We start from the raw sequence: 20076 nt of genomic DNA on the forward strand, positions 1-20076 counted from the left end.
TACAGAATCTCCCCTGCGCTCCAGCTCTGGGTGGACAGGTCTGGCTTCTGAACTCTGGGAACGATACCTGTTCCTGTCATTCCTCTGGGCATAGGGCGGCGGAGCTGGTGGTAACCAGCCATGGAGCCCATTCCCTGTAGTGTATCACCTCTGCTTGAAAGACCTGGACTGTGTCTGTTTTCCTAGCTCCCTTCTGGCTGATACGTACCTCTTCTTTCAGGAAATGATCAAGCAAACCGTATTCAGAGCAGGTACAACAGATAGGAAGACTGTAGTCGCAATCAAAGCACAGAGTAAAGGGGACACTTGGCGGTCACCGGCATGGCTTCAATCATCTGAATTTGGTAGGACGCTGGGACTCAGCGTGGGGTAATGCACAAGGCTTTGTTGTCAGACCTACAGCCCGCCACCTGCATTTACTGGCTGTGCGACGTTCAGGTGAGTTATTTTGGCCTGAGTCTCACTCTCATCAGGGCAAAAGATCTGGGCTACGGTATGGTTGCTCGAATCAGAAATTGTGCATTTAAAGGATCAAAGCACGAACCCTGGACATGCAGAAGGCAACCAACAAATGTTACTTATTTTTCTTGCATTTTAATTAGCCTCAGGAAGCTGAAAGATTTCAAAAAGACTGAAAATAAACATTTTTCAGGAGTGGTGAGAGACATGCATGGCTTTCAGCTCAAGAGAAAATGGGAGAATGACGTTTAAGATGATGAGCTATGTACTGAATAACATGACCTTGCAGAAATGCTAACATTTGCAGGATTCGGGGTGGGGGGTGGGGCCAGAAGAAGACAAATATGACAAAAATGTTTTTGTGTAAGGCCCTTTTTTTTTTTTTCTTGGTATCACTCAGCCAGGAAATGTTTATTTAGCTTCTCTTCGATCTGTGGCTAGGGGAGAGACCTAGGAATCAAGAGACCTCGTGCTGCATTTTGAGACCTGAAGTGGCAATCAGGAAACCTGAGTGCTGGTCTCAGCTCATTTCCCCTCTCTGGGCCTCAGTTTCCCTTTCTGCTAACAGATCATTAGGTCGGCGGCAGGCGTCCTTTAAGACACGCACTTACCCCTTGTTAGAGTCTGACTCAGTACATTCCTGGGAGAGGCCCCAAGATAATTTATCCCCCCCAAAGCTCTGGATTCTGACAGGCACTCCTGCAAAATCTCCTGGCCTAGGACTTCAAAGGTCCCCTCTGGATTTAAAACGCTCTCAGACGGTGCATAGACACCTACTAGAGAAGAGCAGGGAAAAGAGGGGCCAGTGAAGATCACAGGAGATAGGGAAGGCTCCTGCAGGAGAGAACTGGCTTCAACTCTGAAGGGTGGTTACAACTAAATAGAAATAATAGAGAAGTTATCTTTCAGGTTGGAAATTTCAATTTGTAGGTAGAACCCAGGAAATGTGGGGGAAGGGTGTTGCAGAGGGAGGCCGGACCACAAAGGTACAGACCACAAAGGCACTTGGCTAAACATGGACAAGAGTTTATCTTATGTGTGTTCTATTCTTATCTGTAAAAAGGAGACCATGACAGTACCTCCATCAGAGATCTGTTTCGAGGGGAAACTAGAACAATATACTGTTATTAATTAATCATTAATGCTCCCCCTCCAAAAAAAGCAAATCCTATGTCTGCTTTCATTGATTCTCTTCTATGTACCCCCTTGGATGGCTGGCTGTCCCTTTAAACTCAACATCCCCACGCTTTGAGCCACTGTGCTGAATGCTGTGACGCAGCAGGAACATGGGATCTGGGGTCTGGAAGAGGAGCTAGATATGTGATATTTGGGGACGCATAATTCTTTGTGGGGGGCTGGCCTGCAGCTTGTAGAATGTCTTGCAGCATTGCTGGCCCCCATCCACTAGATGCCAATAGCACCTTGCAGTTGTGACAACCCAAAATGAATCTGGACATTGTCAAATGTCCCCTGGAGGGGCAAACTTGCTCCAGTAGTTAAGAGCTAGTGATTTAGAGTAATGAAAACAGAGGTTTCTCAGGAGAAGGAGGCAGACCTAGCAAATGAAAGGACTTAAGGAGGGGTTGGGGGAGGGAGCTGACTTTAGTGAGATAGCAGGTATTTGTTTTTTGATTTTGTTTGTGCCTATTTCAAAACCTTAGGCCAGTCTACCACAATGTGCTGCCTCAATGAGCTGAAGAGCCAGTGGTTTCTTTACAGTCATCTGTCTCCCCCCAGATGGAAAGAATGTCTAAGTCCCGATTACTAACCACAAGTGCCGGTCTTAGCTGAGCACCAGAGGGCTTTTTTTCTTCCTTCAGCTATATGGTTGCCTTGGAGATCCCAGAGTTTCCCACCCAGCCCACGCCTGACCTCTCATCTCCCCACGATGCTCAGATGGCCCAGGGAAATCCTGGACAGGACCTGCCAAGAGCCGAGGCCAAGGTAACAGATCTGCCTCCTTATCTATAAGCCGGTCAACTTCCCCCAATTCTTTCCAAGAGGAAAACGAACCAGGAGGCCGGGCTCATCAGAACTGCCTGACGAAGGCCAACTGGTGAGGAGAAGAGAGGCGGGCCGGCTTGGCCGCGCGGGCCACCTCCTCCCTAACTCAGCTGCACGGCCTCCAGGCCAGGCCCAGACAGAGGCAGGGAAAGCCTATTCCTCATTTTCCTTGAAGGCCGCCTGTCTTTCCACAGCCACACCAGCTAGGTCACCTCTCCCTCCTCCCCACTCCGACTCTGAAGTGCCCTCTGTCATCGTCCCAGTTCCGCTTTGCTCTGGCCTTCAAAGTCAGGCGGGCAAAACTGAGAGGGTTTCCCTGAGCTGAACATTAATTCAAATACTCCAGGTGGGCACTTCAAACAGCTGATACAGTGAAGTACTGTGCTTAACGTCTAGAATGTCCTTTGTCATCTCTCCTTCACCACCGGCCACTTTGTTCTTCTTCAGAGGCTTTCACCGTGTCGTTTCCTGTGTGAAAGATGTCACCTACTTATACTTTAAATGACCACTTGAAGACATAAAACAGACTGCATGCTTAAACTTCTTTTTTTTCTTAATCCCCAACACCGAACTCTGTGTCTGACGCCCAGCAGGTACGTGGTGGGGGCTTGGTGTGGGTTGTCAAATTAGGCAACCACATCTGATAATGAACACTGTGTCTGAGCTCGGGCTTGATTCGGAAGTCCACTCACTCACTCAGCTCATTCCCTCACTCAGTCATGAATTTCACCACACCGTGGTTGTTTCCAGAAGGTCTAGTGTATTCCAGGCATTGCACCAGGCTAGAGTGATAATGCTGGAAGAAATAGACAAGCTCATGCCTTGCTTCAGTAGTCCAAAATCCAGACTTCTCCCTAGTTCAAACTGCCCCTCCAAATTAAGATTCACGGTGTCTAAAAAGTCCTATAACCCAAAGTGTCTAACCCCTGATAGAAATTTAAAGGTCTATGTTCAATCACACTGCTCACTTGAGTCCACTCTCCTCCTTGGTCCAGGCAGAATCTCTGTCCTTTCAGTTTTCTTCCTTTTGCCCCTGATTTCCACTCCCATTCTCTCCCCCACAAACCATACTACATTTAATATGGATCCTTTAATATGCTCGTTACCTTGTAAATTATGTTTTATGTATACGTATGTGCCTGTGTGCTTAATTGCCATGGAGGGTCTTGTGTTCAAAATCCTATCCTGTTTCTTACTTTTCTCGATTAGAATTTTTATAAAATCTGTACATTATATGTCCAATGAGTTGATTTAGAATGCTGCATGGTGTTTGCCTTGGTTTCCTATGGCTGCTACAGGAGACTGGCACAAACTCAGGGGCTTAACCAATACCAACGTATTATCTTACAGTTGTGGAGGTCAGAGGTCGGAAATGGGTCTGACCAGGCTAATGTCAAGATATCAGGCACGACTCTGTTCTCTAGCCTCCATAGCTCTAGGGGAGAATCCGTCTCCTTGCCTTTTCCAGCTCTAGAGCACACCTCGTTCCTTAGTTTGTTGTCCATCTTCAAGGCAATGACAGGTCAAGTCTCAAATCGATCACTCTGACACGGATTCTTCCATCTCCTTCCACACATAAGGACTTTTGTGATTACACTGGGCCCGCCTGGAGAATCCAAAATAATCTACTTAAAGATCAGATGATTAGCAAACTAACCATATGCAACCTAAATCCCCCTTGGCCATGTAATGTGTTCACAGTTTCCAGGAATTAGAACATGGACTTTTCTGGGGTGGGGAGTACTGGCGGGCACATTTTTCTGCCTACCACAGTACTCCATAATGTATGCCTGCCATATTTTAACTAATCTAGGTTTCTATCTCCAGCAAAATGAAAGACCCCCCCCCCCAGTTAATTACTAAATCAAAGAGTGCCTTGCTATTCATCCTAGCAGATCTAGGAGAGAATTTCTCAGGGATATATATCCCTAGGCATGGTATTGCTGAGCCTTAAGTTATATTTATAGTTATGATACTATAGGATTTCAGAAAAAAAATACAGCAAAATTCACTTTCTGATTCTCAAGCAGGCTAGCAGTATTTCTACAGAAAATATCTAAAGACTTTAGAGATCTCCCCAAATTTCTTTTCTCTCTCCATGTTATAGGCACATGGTGGGATCACCCTCCTCTGACTCCTTTGAAATTAGTCATGGCCATGTGACTTGCTTTGGCCAATGAAGGAGTTAGGAGAAGAAGTGAGACCGTGTTCTATAGACCAAAGCTTTTAGAGTCGGTGCACAGCCCTCTTGCCACGGAGAACAGATTCCTATGGTGACACAGAATCTTCATCCAACTGGGTCACTGAATGACACCAATGAACACAGACCACTCCCACTCTTGCCAACTAATTGGATGGTAGTGTCGTGAAAAAAATTAAATCAAACTTTTATTATGTAAAACCACTGAATTGTATGGTTTTATTACTGCATCATAAAGTAGTCTATCCTGACCAATAGGTCTTTAAAACCAGGAAGTGTCCAAGTTTCAGCCCTAGTTAGATATTGAAGATCCTTATAAAGCACTTTTTATCACTTTATTCCTCCTTTAGCCCTCAGGCTAACGAGCTGCCTTTCCCTTCCTTCCTATGCACACTGTTGAGACATACTGAAATCATTTCTCTACTTGCAATTCTTGTTCACTGATTAGGGATACACAGCAGTCCTTCTACTTGACAATGTGGTCCTCGAACTCAAGGACCAGGTACAAAAGGCAGTATCTGGCACATAAGGCCAACTCAAGAGACTATTCTCCTCATCTTACATTTACTAACCAAGGCTGAGAGAGGACGGGAGACTAGCTAAGGTCACATAGCCAGAAAAAAGAGGCATCGGGATGAGAATCCAGCTCCCAGGGCAGTGTACTTCCCCCTTGGCCAGCTCAGAGGGAAGAATCCCCTGATACTACCCACGACCTTACCCCTCTCTGCCCTGCCCACCCCACACAGATGCAGACACCAAGAGGGACCGCATGGATTGCCTTCCCTGTTTTCAAAGACTGTGGAAATGAGGGTCTGCTACCTATTTCCACTGAAATTAGCACTCAGGCTAATTGCTTCTCAGCATCTCTGTTCCACATTTGCTAATACTTCCTCTTCAGTCAATTGCAAAAGGGGCCTCCCAAGCCTTCTCCATCTGATGGGATATCATACACCATGATGTAAGTCCAGAATCCCAGGAGATATAAACAACTCAAATCAGCAAGGGTTCCTGGAAGTAAATATAAACTGGAAGGTTCAGAGACATACAAGGAAACTCCAGGCAGAAAAAGGGGGCCCATGTTTGGTTTAAAATCTAAATTAGAGCTTGAATGGGGAAGAAACCGAAATGATCCATTTCCTCTCATATTATCATAAATGTGGTTAACAGTGATCCTAAAAGTACTCAGAGGCTTGGTTGTCTGCAGATGGTGTGGCTTCCCTTATCAGTCCATCAGCTGGGCTAACGTGACCCTGCGGAAATGTTTCTCTCCACTGCATCTGTGCAAATAAACACTGGTAATTTCTAATATCAAGCCGCTTGTCTGTAAAGTGATCTAAGTGATGTAAACTTAATTCACAAATTATGGCTCACCTCCAGTTGGACCTAAAATTTGCTAATTCCTCTGATTTTCCCTCTCTTCCTGCTCTTGACCCTGACAGATTATCACCCTGAAAGTGAATACATGGTCCTAAGCCAGAGGGTCCCATTGTTTCTAAGACTCAAACTTCTACTTTTTTGAAAGGGAATGAAGGTTGTGACCCAGATGGCTAGGAGGTGATTAACATGCTTTCCCCAAGGTGCTCAGAACCCAGATATCTGCAACAAGAAGGCTAAAGGATTTGACTGGTGTGCAGCTAGTAATGACCCTGGGGGATGCTAAATGTTTGTGCATGAAGTAAGAAAGCTTGAGCCCCGGCATTGCTCTCTAGAGGCGATGATACAACAGAGTGGCCAAGAGGTTAGGATCCGAACCTGGGTTTGAATTCTGCTCTGCCATAAAGTGGCCCCTTGCCCTGGAGTGATCTACTCAAATTTTCCCAGCCTGAGTCCACTTGGAAAAGGAGGATAACGGATGGGGTCAGTGTGAGAATCAAGTGAAATAAGTCATGTAAATGCTCAACTGTCCTTGTGTGAACTACTACATGAGTAAGAAGACTACGAGTCATAGATTTTCCACTGGGGATGGCTCCATATTCCTGCTGGAAGGATGCCCAGTCTGGGATAAGACTCCAAGAACTAAAAGTTAGCCTAGGACACATACATTTCTGGAGTCTGAGGGAGCAGGAGGAAGGAGTTCTCCAGATGGACCAGAGGCGCCATCTTGGGATTTGGTAACACTGGTAAGGCTCCATTTATCATGGGCAACGAGGCTGCTTGATCAAGGAGGAGATGTTACAAGGAAATCCCCCTCCTTTGGAGCAGGTGAGCGTTAAGAGCCAGTCAGCTATAGCCACTGAGAAGGCACTAGTCTCAAAGCAGACTCCAAAGATGTGGTCAGAGAGGGGCTTCTGCCATCCAAGGTACCAACCAAGATGAGGGAAGGGATGTTATCCTTCTGTTTAAAATTCTTCAATGGCGGGGCGCCTGGGTGGCACAGCGGTTGAGCGTCTGCCTTCGGCTCAGGGCGTGATCCCGGCGTTACGGGATCGAGCCCCACGTCAGGTTCCTCTGCTGGGAGCCTGCTTCTTCCTCTCCCACTCCCCCTGCTTGTGTTCCCTCTCTCACTGGCTGTCTCTATCTCTGTCAAATAAATAAATAAAATCTTTAAAAAAAAAAAAAAAAAATTCTTCAATGGCTTCCTGTGACCATAGGGAGAAAATAAAACTCCTTTCTGTGACTCCCCAGCAACAGCTCCCCACGTGCCCCTCAAAGCATCACCCTTCAGCCACACTGGTCTCCACTCACCAAACATCTCAGGCTGTGTCCAGGCTCACTGCCTTTGTCACGTCCATCTCCCATGAGATGTGCCCACCTCCTCTGCAACCAGTTAGCTCCCAGTTCTCAACGCATCTGGGCTCCAGCATCACTTCGTCACAGGAGCCATTCCAGGATGCTCGTAGTAAGCAATCTTGGTGCTCTGGCCCCACCCCTCAATTCTCCTGTAGCAGCTTGCCCCTGTGACTGGTCCCCGAGAGCCTCAAATCCTTTGTTAATGCTCTTCACCTGTTAGCACCTCCACCTTTGAAGACTCCAAAATCCCAAACTGTGCTGGACTCCTGACTGCTATCCCCTTCCCCTAAACCAGGAAAAAGCAATGTCAGGGACACCAAGTTTACACACCACACTTGATTCTCTAATCACTCGACGAAGTCTATGGCCGCCTCCTGTTACTGTAGCATTTGCTGATCAATTGGAGGCAATCACCACTTGTTTTCAAGACAGCCGAGTGGAAACTGCTGTCAGCCGGTCAAGGAAAACAGGTTGGGAAACGCAGCCCGCGATGCTCCAGCTCACAGTGCTCCCCAGACTGTCCTCACCTGGACAGGGCTGTCGTCATGCAGTGGGAGGCTGCTACAGCTTTAAGCAATTCAGGCGGAATGTTAGCCTTCAGCAGATGAAAATGCCAAAACGAGAACAGGGAGGTGTAATTACCTTCTCTGAAGTGACTGTCCCGCACCTGCCTGGTGTCCTAGGGCCTGTGAGTGTTTCTCATAGGGGTGACCTTGAGAACGTAGAGCTGACCAGGAAATTGGAAGAACAGCTCCTGCCTGGTGTGTAAAAATGCTAAAGTCTGCTTTTCCTAGATGCTTTGGAATCCCAACATCATTGGCAGCAGCTGCCTTAGCAAGTTTCCCTCGGTTCCTCAATAGAATTTACAGCCTCCCCCAGTGCAGCCCAGCATGGCGTTACCTCGGATTTTCTGAGCCGTGGTGGCTCACGGTTTTCAACAGGATTCTGGCCCGGCCCCCAGATGCAGGATGCCAAACCTCAACTACGGCCAAATCTGAAAGCCCCTAAAGGAATGACTGAGAGGTGGAGATCCAAAGCTTCAAATCCTAGAGGCCACGGGTGACCCGGAAAGTTGACAGCCAAATGCAGCGTCTGAGACCCAAGTACCCAGCCGACGCACTAGCCCGTAACGGGCTCTGCCTTGGTGCAAAGCCGGCCAGAGATGCTCATTTGCTCTGTACCTAGGAGCTTCCGTGGGTGTTTGTCATTCCCGGCCGCTCAGCAGCCTCCCCCCTACTCCTTTGGGGCATGATGGCTGTCTTGCTGTGGCAGGCATGGTCTGGTGGCAAATCAGATGATTCTGGTCCTAGCAGGGCAGCTGAGGTATGCCTCCTCTTGCCACCCAGAGATGGCCGGAGAGAGGGAAAGTGTGTTAACTTCAGCAAAGTCAATAGTCGGTCCCAGGATTTTGAATCTTTAGCACACTGAATGCAGGTCAGAAAAGAAATGGGTTAGAATTCATTAATTTCAGGTGTGAGCTCGTGCCTCGTTAAATTATGCTAGCGGCTAGAGTCTAGCTGTAAATACTAAAACAAAATCACGGGCCTCCGTGACAACTGGAAACCATCAACCTAAAAACCTCAGCGCTAAGAGCCTGTTAGCACAGCTTACAATGCTGATACCCCACCTGATGTCTTTGGGCTCCGTGTAAACACACTAGCTTCTTCGTACCTAGGACAGCCAGCCATGGGAGATTGTAAGAGGCTGACCTTGGCTTCCAATGGAGCTGGTTTGCTCACAGGCACGGGGAGCCACAGGTTCCCTGGAATTCATGTCCACTTCCCATCCTCCTCCTGGGGGTGGCTCTTAACATGTTAATAGCTGACAGGTGCAGCTGTAGGAAATCCACATCTCCCCCGCCCCAGAGTCTAAGGTGTGGTTTGCCTTCCGGCTTCCCTGATGAGATCAGGCTGACACTCCCCTCTGTGGGACTGTGCTGGAACCTGCGGTCTTCTCGGGTACCCTCCTCTGCCCTGCCCTGCTCTCTCATGACCTCCCTGAGAGCTGTGCCTCGACCTGGAGTCCTCACCCCAGAGTCTGCTCTGGGGCATCTCAGCATCCACTCCCCAGCAGCATTTTCAGACGTGAAGGCAAGAAAGGGTAGACTTATTCTGGAGATGACCCCTGGTCAGTTATATGCTTTGCAGGTTTTTTCTCCCATTCCATGGGTTGCCTTTTCACTCTCTCGGCTGTTTCCTTCTCTGTGCAGAAGTTTTTTAGTTTGATGCAGTCCCACTTGTCTATTTTCATTCTTTGTTGCCTGTGCCTTTGGTGTCCGATCCGTGAGCTCATGGCCAAGATCAATGCCATGGGTCTTTTCGCCATGTTTTCTGGTAAGAGCTTTACTGGGAGTCCACGATAATATATCCTACACTTAAGATTTGTGTTCTTACCACAATAAGTTTTTTTAAAAGGGGGGCGGGGAAGGGAAATATATTTGCCTAAGAAACAGTTCAATGAATTACCATGGACATATAAAGGCCCAAAGAGACTGTGCGGTAATATCAAACGCATTCAGGACCTCACCCTCGGTTAGCTTACAGTCCAGCAGGGCTGAGATCTAGGTTCATATACATCACACTAGCTTTAGACTACATTACATGTACATGCACGCATAAAATAGTATAAAGACAGATAAAAATGGGGTGCCTGGGTGGCTCAGTCTCAGTCATTAAGCGTCTGCCTTCAGTTCAGGTCCTGATCCCAGGGCCCTGGGATCGAGTCCTGAGTTGGGTTCCCTGCTCAACCCGGGAGTCTGCTTCTCCCTCTCCCTCGGCCCCTCCCCCTCTGCTCCTGTGTGCGCTCGTGTGCATGCTCTGTCTCTCTCTCTCTCTCTCACACACACACAAATATTTTTTTAAAAAGTTAGATGAAATGAACCAGAAAGGATGAAATACCTAAACGCTAAACTTGCAGCCAACCTACTGGATCCCTTCTCTCAAAGAAAAGTTTGTGGGAAGCAGTCTGGCTCCCTTGGCATCACCCTTCAAGGGTCGAGACGTGCCTCCAAAAACTCGGTCTTTCTTCATAACCACCTCCCAAGGATGTGACATCCGTGAAAATATCTAAAGGCTTTTGTGGCCATTTCTATTTTGGGACCACTTCTCAGGAGTCATGTGTTCCATGAGTCTCCCCCAGTGAGACAGGGTGAGGAGTGGAAAGACTGCGGCAAGAGATGAATTTGGGTTCGGAGGCTGCCTCTACTCCTTACTAGTTCTGTGGCAGCGGAGTTCCAAAGACTAAGATGTTCTCCCAGCTTCCCTTTCTGGCCAGGGGGCAGTCCCCACTGTCCTCACAGGTTCGCAGTGAGGATTATGTGTGTGAAGTGCCTAGCTCGGTACCTGGCACGTAGCAGGACTCAAGGAAGCTTATTTTCCGTCTGTCCTGCACAGTACTCTTTCTTTCAAGGACTCAAGGAATATAAAAACTAACTTGAACCGAGAGGCTGAGAAATGGTCTAACTCAAGGGACTTCTGAAGGCAGATATTTGGGAAGCTCCTTGAAGACAGAGGCTGTCTTTTAAGCATTCAGTACAGTGCCAAGCCTGTGGGAGCTGCCCAATAAACATTTAGAGAATAATCGTTGCTTACCAACCGGATTTTGGTCTCAGTTCCCTTGGAGAGGTCGCCACCTGGTGGACAACCGTCAAAACAGCACACCTCTGGAACCTGCACGCTCCTAGGGCCATTTAAACCCTGACAGTTGTATCTGCTACCATTTATAGCTCCTGGGAGCCTGCACGGGTAACAAGGAGTTTCCAAAGAAGCAGAAAGGGCAATTTAGAATGAAAATAGTGATTTCTTGGGGTTCTAAAAAGATCGATGCATTTTCTTGCCTCTAATCCTTTGCTTAGAAACTCCATCTTGTCCCATCTCCTACCCTTAAGAATTACTAGTGAAAATTAGCACCTACCCTTAAGAATTACTAGTGAAAATTAGCACCCTCAAACTTCAAAGTATGTTAACCATCAAGAAAAGTAGCCCTAAACTAAGCCAAATGACAGGAAAAAGACAAAGGCCATCCTAAGTTGCTCTTAGTCTATTTGTAGCTAGCACAGGCAGCAGGAAACCATATAGAAATATCTGGTCTCTACTGCTCTGAAACATTACACCCCTTGACCATTCTGAGATCTAAGATACAAGATCACCTCTCACATGGAAACACACTTGCAACATACAGCTGATTCTCTGAACCACAGATATATTGTTAAAACAAAGCAGAAAGGATGTTCTAAATGGAGGGTGGTGGGAGAAACCCTAGGCTCCCATTCAGTCAGTCTACGATAAAATGGAAAGAACATGGCTTTAAAGATCAGATCACTCTGGCTACAAATCCCAACTGTGCAACCCTGGGCAGAGTATTCAGCCTTTTGAAAAAGCAAAATGAGTTGGTAAACTTTCCTCGGTATCACTACCACATGACCACTTCTAGTTATGGTCCCCAAGTCCACACCACCGTGATGATCTGGGATATTGTCTTCAGCAGTCCCGAAGTTCAAAGGAAACCAGCCCACGCCTTTGTGCAAGTGTTTGGGTTTTATTTATGATCAACGCCACGTTACCCTGTATTACTCAGATAATCACCACATCGCACCAATCGGGGTGTTTTCACAATGAGAGCATGGAAGTCTAGGGTCAAAGACACATTTATAAAATAATGCCCACAAATTTCCTGCACAGACTTTTCAAGCAAAGCCAGTAACGTAAGGAAAGCGCTGCCCACTTCCATCAATTCATTTCTGTCTCTGCTTCCTGCAACATCTCAATTAGTGACTGGGATCAGCTCCACTTGGGGAAACCTGCAAACCCTTCCAGCTAATTGGCCCAGGGAGACAAGAGGTACTTGAGTGGAGTTCAGGTGACATGAGCTGACCTTTGCCTTTGCCCTTCCTAGCAGCTACTTCCTGCATGGCAGGGGGACACGGAAAGGATATTTATGTTGGTGGCAAACGCCCCCAACTTGGTGTTAACCAAAAGTAAACTGGGTCGGGGTAAGGGATGTCAAGACAGTTATTACACAGCGGAACTGTACCCCAATCCCCAAGACACATGGCAAATACCCCTCCACTTACTGATCACCCCAAGTGTCTTTCTTTGTTTCTAAAGGTGCGAAGGAGTCCAGCACACTCATTTCCTGCCCGCCATGTTGGAAAGTTGGCACTGGTTTCACAGTTGAGATCTTCTTATTCAAATCTGATTAGATTCTTCTCTGTGTTATCCTTGAGCAGAATCCTGGACGTTAATACCAAATAAGGTCTGGCAGTGGGAATTAGGCACAGCCATCTACTGAGGAAGATCAGTGGTAAGAATCCTTCATGTGCAGCCAAACCGCCTGACATGAGCCCAAAAGCTAGTAGCTAGGGGTCTGCGTCACCCTTGAAGAAGTGACTCAAGAAGCCTCAGTTTCTTAATCTACAAAATGGGCATAATATCTCTCACAGCAGAACCCTGTGATGAAAAGTGAAATGATGCCCTCCTTTGGAAGTTTATAGACATGTACATTGAAATCACCAATGAGAAGTGCTTACCAAAGTGCCTGACACCAAGTGGGTGCTCAAAAAAAAAATTGCATTTTGTCCTTATGATTATCCAGGGAGGCCAATATTGTTGAACTTCTTTTACGGAAGCAGCTCAGCATAACTTTTTCTACATCACACATCTAGCAAGCTTTGGGGCAGGGGTTGGATGGGGCCCAAACTCAGTTGTAAACCCAAGGCGTATGCCCTCTCCAATGGGGCAGGGATCCTAAAGCTTTGGGGGGTGGGGGCATCAGAATCTCTTGGGAGGCTGGTTACAAGTGAACATTCCCAGGCCTCATCCCAGTTTCTGATCCAGTAGTTCTGGGGGTGGGACGGCAGATCCTAATGGAAGCAGTCTTTACCCATTACCCCAGAATTCCTCTATTCACATATTAAGTATTATTATTACACGTAGCAGCAGTATCCATGTAACTATTAGTTTTTACTTTTTTTTTTTTTACTTTTATAACTACAGTGAAATTTCACAGCTTGTTCAGAGATTAAGAGAAAAAACAATCATACGTGCGCGCGCATACACATACACACACACACACACGTAAAAAGAGCAGATCTGATTCTACTCACTCCGAATGCTGGTAGAGAGTAACCTTACTAGACCTCCCCAGACCAAGTAAATATGTTTTCATAAATCTGGTAAGCTGAAACATGGTTGGTGAGCCTATAATTTTGACCATAAAAATGGCTAAATCTCTCGAAGTCTCTGAGTTTCGGGAGGTTATTTTGATAACACCGTGAGATCAGAGAAGTAAAACTCATTCTTCATCCAGCAAATACGGGTCACTTAGCCATTTTCTGTTAGGCACTGGGTTAAGTGTGAGGGATTCAGAAATCAACGAAACTGGAAGCTTCATGAAGCCCCAGAACTTGTCTGTCCTGTTGAAGAAACAGAAACTTAAGCGAAACCAAATAATTTCAGCACATGATAAGTGCTACAAAAGAAAAAAACTCAGGGTGCTATGCCTATTGGGGATCAGGGAGTCTGGGACAGAATGTTGTTCCTGAAGGACAGACATTTAAGCTGAGAACTAAAGGTAGAAAGGGCTCGTGTGTGTAAAAAGCCAGACAGAGGGAACAGTGAGTGCAAAGGCCCTGCGGCAGAAAGGAGCTTGGTGGATCATGGGAGAGGAAGAAGCCCTACAAGCTGGCTGTGGAAACCCAGGACAGAGCACGAGGGAGGCAAGGCTGGAGAGGGGGCAGAGATCACACAAGGCCTCATGGGCCCAGGGCAGGAGTTTGAATTTTATTCTTAGTGGGGTAGCCCTTGAAAGCTTTTGAAGGAGAAACAAAATCAGACCAGACCCATGTCCTAAAATAATCACTCTGGCCACTGTGTGGAGAATGGATTGGTGGGGAGAAAAGCACAAGCAGGACACCAGCAAGGTGTACCACAAGGAGGGAGGCCACCAGGGAGGCAGTAATGCCCAGTCACTGCTCCTGGGCTCCAGGTAAGGCAGGTGGCAACCATCCTCATGGGGACAGGAAACAAAGCACCTACTGGCTGTGTAGACCTCGAGTCTGAAGATCCTGCTCTCTGCCCTCTGTGCCCCTCAGCACTTGGACCCCATAGAGGACACTTCCCTTGAGAAGGAGCAAGGAGGTCCCCTTCCAGGGGCCACTCCCATTCCAGGCTCCTCTGTCCCCTACACCAGGCTAGGGACCTTGGATCATTAGTCCAGTAGTTCTCAAAGGGGGACAGCCGTACCCTCAGGGAATCCCTGGCAATGTCTGCACAAGATTTTGTTGTCACCGGGGCGTGGGGGGAGGTAAGATGTTACAGCCATCTACTGGGTCAGGCCAGGGGTGCTTCTAAATACCCTACAATATATAGGGCAGCCCCCCCAATAAAGAATGACATGGACCCAATGTCGACAGTGCCAAGGCTGAGAACCCCTGGACTGGAGGTTCATCCAACTTTTATTTCTTCTCCTATAAAGCCAGTGTCTCTCAAAGCGGGTCCCCAAGGGGTAGGATTAGGAAGAATTCAAACCCTGGTGAACAAGACAGAGAAAAGGAAAATGGCATGCATTTATTGATCTCCTAGTGTATGACGGCCCCTGCATTTCACGTGTTAACCCACTTCTTTCTGTGTGGTTTTTTGGCTAGTTGGTTTGTTTTGTTTTTTGTTTTTTGTTTTTTTTACAACAGACCTCTATAAGATAGGTGTTTTCATTCCTCCCATACCGTAGAATAGACAGAGATCCCTACCATTGATAAAGTAATTTTACAAAACCACAAAGCTGGGTTTCAAACCCAAGGCTCTCTGATTCCAAGCGTGGTACCCTTTTCTGAAACCCATAAAAGCCCTCAGGTCAGTCAGAAGGGAAACAGAGCAGTCAAGTCTGATCGTAGGAGTCTGGTGTCCTGGCTGGGGAATGTAAATAATTTAGAGTGCAGCGGCGGGAGGGATCATCGTTCTGTCTGGCTTCACGGGCCACCCAGAGGGAACTCTGGACCCCTCGCCACCATCCACGCCCTCCACGCACCCCACCCCCAAGAGTCCTGCCATCCTAGGCTTAGAACCCCTTCTGAACCAAAAGTTCAGCCCTTCCATCAGCCTCAAGGTGAAAGGTAAAGATCTCATTTGGCAACCAGGTCCCTCAAGGAAAGAAACACTACCACAGACGGAGTAAATGAGATGGAGGTAGAACTTGACCACCATGTGTTAATTTGATGCCTACCGTATACAAAGCTCCAAGGCAAATAGAGTGAGGACTGGCAAGTTGAGTAAGAAACAGGATTTAAATGCCTTCCACCTTATTGAGGATGTGTTTTATGCCAAGCCAAATGCAAGGCTCTGGGGTACCAGGACCTCAAAGACCTTTGGTCTTAAAGCGCTAATTAAGATATGTACCGAAAGCACCTTGAGTTGGGTGGAAAATGGACAGTCTACACCCTGGGTCTGAAGACTGAACAGATCAGCATGAGAAAGGAACAAGGGCCACTCCGAAGCACACATCCAGTGCTGGGAAAGGGAAGTTACAGACGTGTGTGAACAACCACCCAGAAAGAGATCAGGGAAAAGCTTAGGGACCAACTGGCCTTTACTCTTAGTAAGACTCGCACGTGTAGGAGTGAGAAGACATGCGTCCTGGAAGAGGAGAATGGAAGAAGCAACGTGCCCAGAGGCCAGAGCCACCTGGAAAGACAGAGATGTGATGTACAAGGACTGTTCAGGTACCGATCACAGGGCAGACAGGATCTGGAGCCCTTCTTACACTGTTCCTCGGAGACTCATGAAACCACATGTGAGTGCTCTGATGGGCCCCATGGAACCGATGAGAAAGCCGGAACATGCACCTACCATCCCAGTAGGAAGCCCAGGGGGGATCCCAGGCTCTTTGGCTCAGAGCCAGTGACAGCTGACAGGCACACAGGCTCAATCTGGTACACTGCCTTTTTTTTTTTTTTTAATTAATGAAGTTTTGATGGAGCACAAACACGCCCATTCACTTACATATCATCTGTAGCTGCCTCCACGCTCGAACAGCAGAGCTCAGTAGGAGGACAGCCACCATAAGGTCTGCAAAGCCTAAAGTATTTCCTATCTGGCTCTTTACAGGAAAAGTCTGCTGCCTGCTGCTCCTGAGCTCACGGTCTCAGCCTGGGCAGCCCGGTGAGCTCTGGGCCCGTGGCACTGGATGGAGCCCTCCCCCAGGGGGACACTGCCAGCCACTCCCTCCTCCGAGGGAGCAGCGCTGGTGTGGAGGCAGGACTCCAGGGTCTTCTCAGGACGTTGAAAGCCCTGTAAGAAAGCACATCCCTTGAGTGCTCGAATTCCTGTGGCATCTCCACTATTTATATTGAAAATACCACAAGAACTCATTTTTCATGCTATTTCAGCTGAAAACAGCCATGGCAGGACCACAATCTGGAGATCAGGATGGTGGGGGAGGGCGTGTTTGCGCAGCCAGGCTTGGCCTCTGCTGCCCCAGGTTGCCTGTCCCAGGTGCGCTGGGCTCAGGCCAGGCTTTTTTCTGGGATAGTGGGCTCGAGGAATGAGGGGAAGTCCAGGGGGCCAAAGGTGCCTCGCTGGAAACGTTGCCTCCTGTAATCTCGGAAAGCATGAAGATGCGGGCTGGCGCTCGCACATCTACCTTGTTCGACAACCTAACATGGGTCATTAATTGAAATAAAACGAAACAAAATGGAATCCAGATGTTAGTGTATGTTCCCTGGCACAAAATGCACATCACCAAATGGAAATGCACCAAAATACTAGCAGCAGTTACTTGAGGGGGGCGGGGGGGTGACATCGCGGTCTAGCTCAATCACTTGTTTTTGTTACATTTTTCTTTCATGGCACTTAGGCTAAGAGAAGGGGACAAAAAGATAAAATTTTTAACTAGGATTATTTTGTGTTTCTCCCCACAAGGATGTAAACTCCCAAGAGACTGTGTTTATTGTTCCATGTTAGGTCCCTGGTGCCCAGCACATAGCCTGGAACATAGTAAGTGTTCAATTCATGGTTGTTGATTGAACAAGTGATTAAATTTTTATATATGCCAGGTGATCCACAAGGAACATACATCGTTGTTACAACTTTTATAAAGCACATTATTTAAAAATATCTATCAGTCAAGTCAAAGAACAGAAACTAAAGACTTATTTAACACATATTTATTGACTACCTACTATGTGTCCACATCACCATTTCCCCCTAACTCCAGGAAGTCTTGCATGGTACAAAATGCTTAGCACATCTTCGATTAATGCCTTATAAATATTCTGACCACACAAACTGCACAAACCACCACCACCACAATTACCACCTACTTCGAGAATGATAGATAAAACAAAAGCACAACTACTCATCTTTAAGAGATTAAATGTTGGGTGTTACACACAAGTAATGAATCATGGAATTTACATCAAAAACTAGGGATGTACTGTATGGTGACTAACATAATATAATAAAAAATATTATTTAAAAAATAAAATAAAAATAAATGTTCCAGGGAGTCCATCGTCACAGTCCCTGAGAGTCTGGAATGCATTTTCCTGGGAGATAATAAAACTGACTTGCAACCGTAGCACAGAGGAGAACCCAAAGTTGTTCTGGATGAGTTTATCTGGAACTAAACTAACTTGTGTGAACCAACAAGTCAGCATTGATGAACGTTCCCAACACAAAGCCTGGCACCCCACAGGACTCATCCCAATGGCCTCTATTGGGCCTCCAACCCTGAAGCTCAAAGTCAAGGCACATGAGGAAGATGAGAGAGCTGGAAAGGTGACTAACAAGCATCAGAGAGCCAGACACGTTGATACATGCTTAGTATGAGAAGCACGAGCCATTGACATGGATCTTGACTCACTCTTCTCCCTTTCACAAACACGGTAATGAAACCTTTATTTCAAAGGCCACTTACTAATGTCAAATAAGAAAAGACACCCAAAGAAAAGCCAAGATGGCAAAGTAATGGCTGGCCTGAACGTGTTGCTCAAGTCTGGCTCCCCAGCACAAAACAAGACTGGTGCTTGGATTTAATCATGAGTCCCGTGACTCTGTGGGTTGACCTGCCCACTCGCAGTCTCTGTTACTCAAGGTGCCCGTGTCAGCTACCATGTTCTCTAGAGCACCTCCGTGGGCTGTTAAGTTATTCCTAAAGTGTAGGGGGAGGTGAAGGCCAGCTGGGAACATGAGAAAGGCCTTCCAAAAGGGAAATAAACATTCTTGAGAAGATACTACTCTCCATTAACCATCTCCCAGAACCATAAAAAGGGACATAAAGTAGACCTATACCACATGGCACATTGGAGCAAACCTTTCATCCCAGGGAGAAAAAAAGAAACCAAACCAAAATGGCAGCCTGGTGTACTTGCTGCCATGCTCTTTAAGATTGCCACGTGACAGATTCCTAGATATTATCTATTCATCCCACAAATGAGTATTTATTGCCGGGTGTGAGGCAGGCCTAGGTACTAGGAAGAAAGAGACCAGTCTTTGCCTTTCATAGCAAGCATGATTCAATCCTTAGGAACAGGTTGAAATTCGCTGATGGCCTTCTGTGAGCCAAGTTTTGTGCTAGGTGCTTCGTACATGGCATTCATCCATCCAGCGAGTGTTTGCTAAGCCCCAGGCAGGTACAGCCAGCACACTGCTGTAGCACAGAGCTGCCCGGAACAGACACCAATCTGTCCTCACACCACAGTGCAGGTCAACACAGCACCCCTCTGCAGACAGTATTCCAGTTTCACGGACAGGAAGAGCGGGATCAGACACAGCCTACTCAAGGTCACACCCCAGTAACCCGGCCAGGCCAGGCCCTTCCTCCTCCCCCAGAAAAGCCTGCCAGGGCCAGCTGGCAGAGAGTCGAGTGAGACAGCTTTATTCCCTAACAGCAACTTGGGTTTGTTTTCTTTCTGTTTCTACATAAACTCCCTTTGCCTGTGAAACCCACAGTTTTATTTTCCACTCTGCCAAAATAATAATGACAGTAATAATAATATTGCTCCCTCTCATTTTTCTTCAAACACGAAGCCCTTTCAGGCTTTTTTTTTTTTCCTTTACACAGACTCAGAGTTAACGAGAAATACTTCACCTTCTCTTTAATGTTGTAAGAAGTCATCAGGATGACCAGATGGTGAATGGCAAACTCACGCTCATCAACCATATCCAGGAGCCGATGGACGGGCCATGGTGGGGGCCGTGGGGGAATGGGGAGTCTGAGGCTCATGTCTAAGGGGCACTCTCTTCTCAACCTCAGCTAATGGTCATGACCCCAAAAATAAGCCAAGTGTTGTCAGAACTTCTGATTTTTTAAGTGAAGCCAGAGGTCCAGCTTGCTATGTCAAATCTCCCAATACGTAGATATTGGCAATCAATGTTCTAAAATTTTGTCATGCATACAGAAACATTTTGCTGGCTAAACCATACACATTTTGGTTAAATCTGACACAGGTCTCTGCATGATTCCAAGTGTTCTTTCCAGCAAATATCATACATGTTGAATAATATTTTAATGTATTTATTTATAGTACCTATCAATGGTCTTTTCCTTTCCACATTGATAGATATGCCACGAAACCAACTGCAGAGACAAGAGGTATGAAATCGCCTTATCCTCTGAGTACCAACTAGAAGATGGCGGCCACACGGGCACGAAAGTGTAGAGCAGGAAGAGGGCATCCAGTTCTCGAGGAA

Source organism: Ailuropoda melanoleuca, chromosome 12 (genome assembly GCF_002007445.2).
Source record: "Ailuropoda melanoleuca isolate Jingjing chromosome 12, ASM200744v2, whole genome shotgun sequence".
Taxonomy (NCBI): Eukaryota; Metazoa; Chordata; class Mammalia; order Carnivora; family Ursidae; genus Ailuropoda; species Ailuropoda melanoleuca.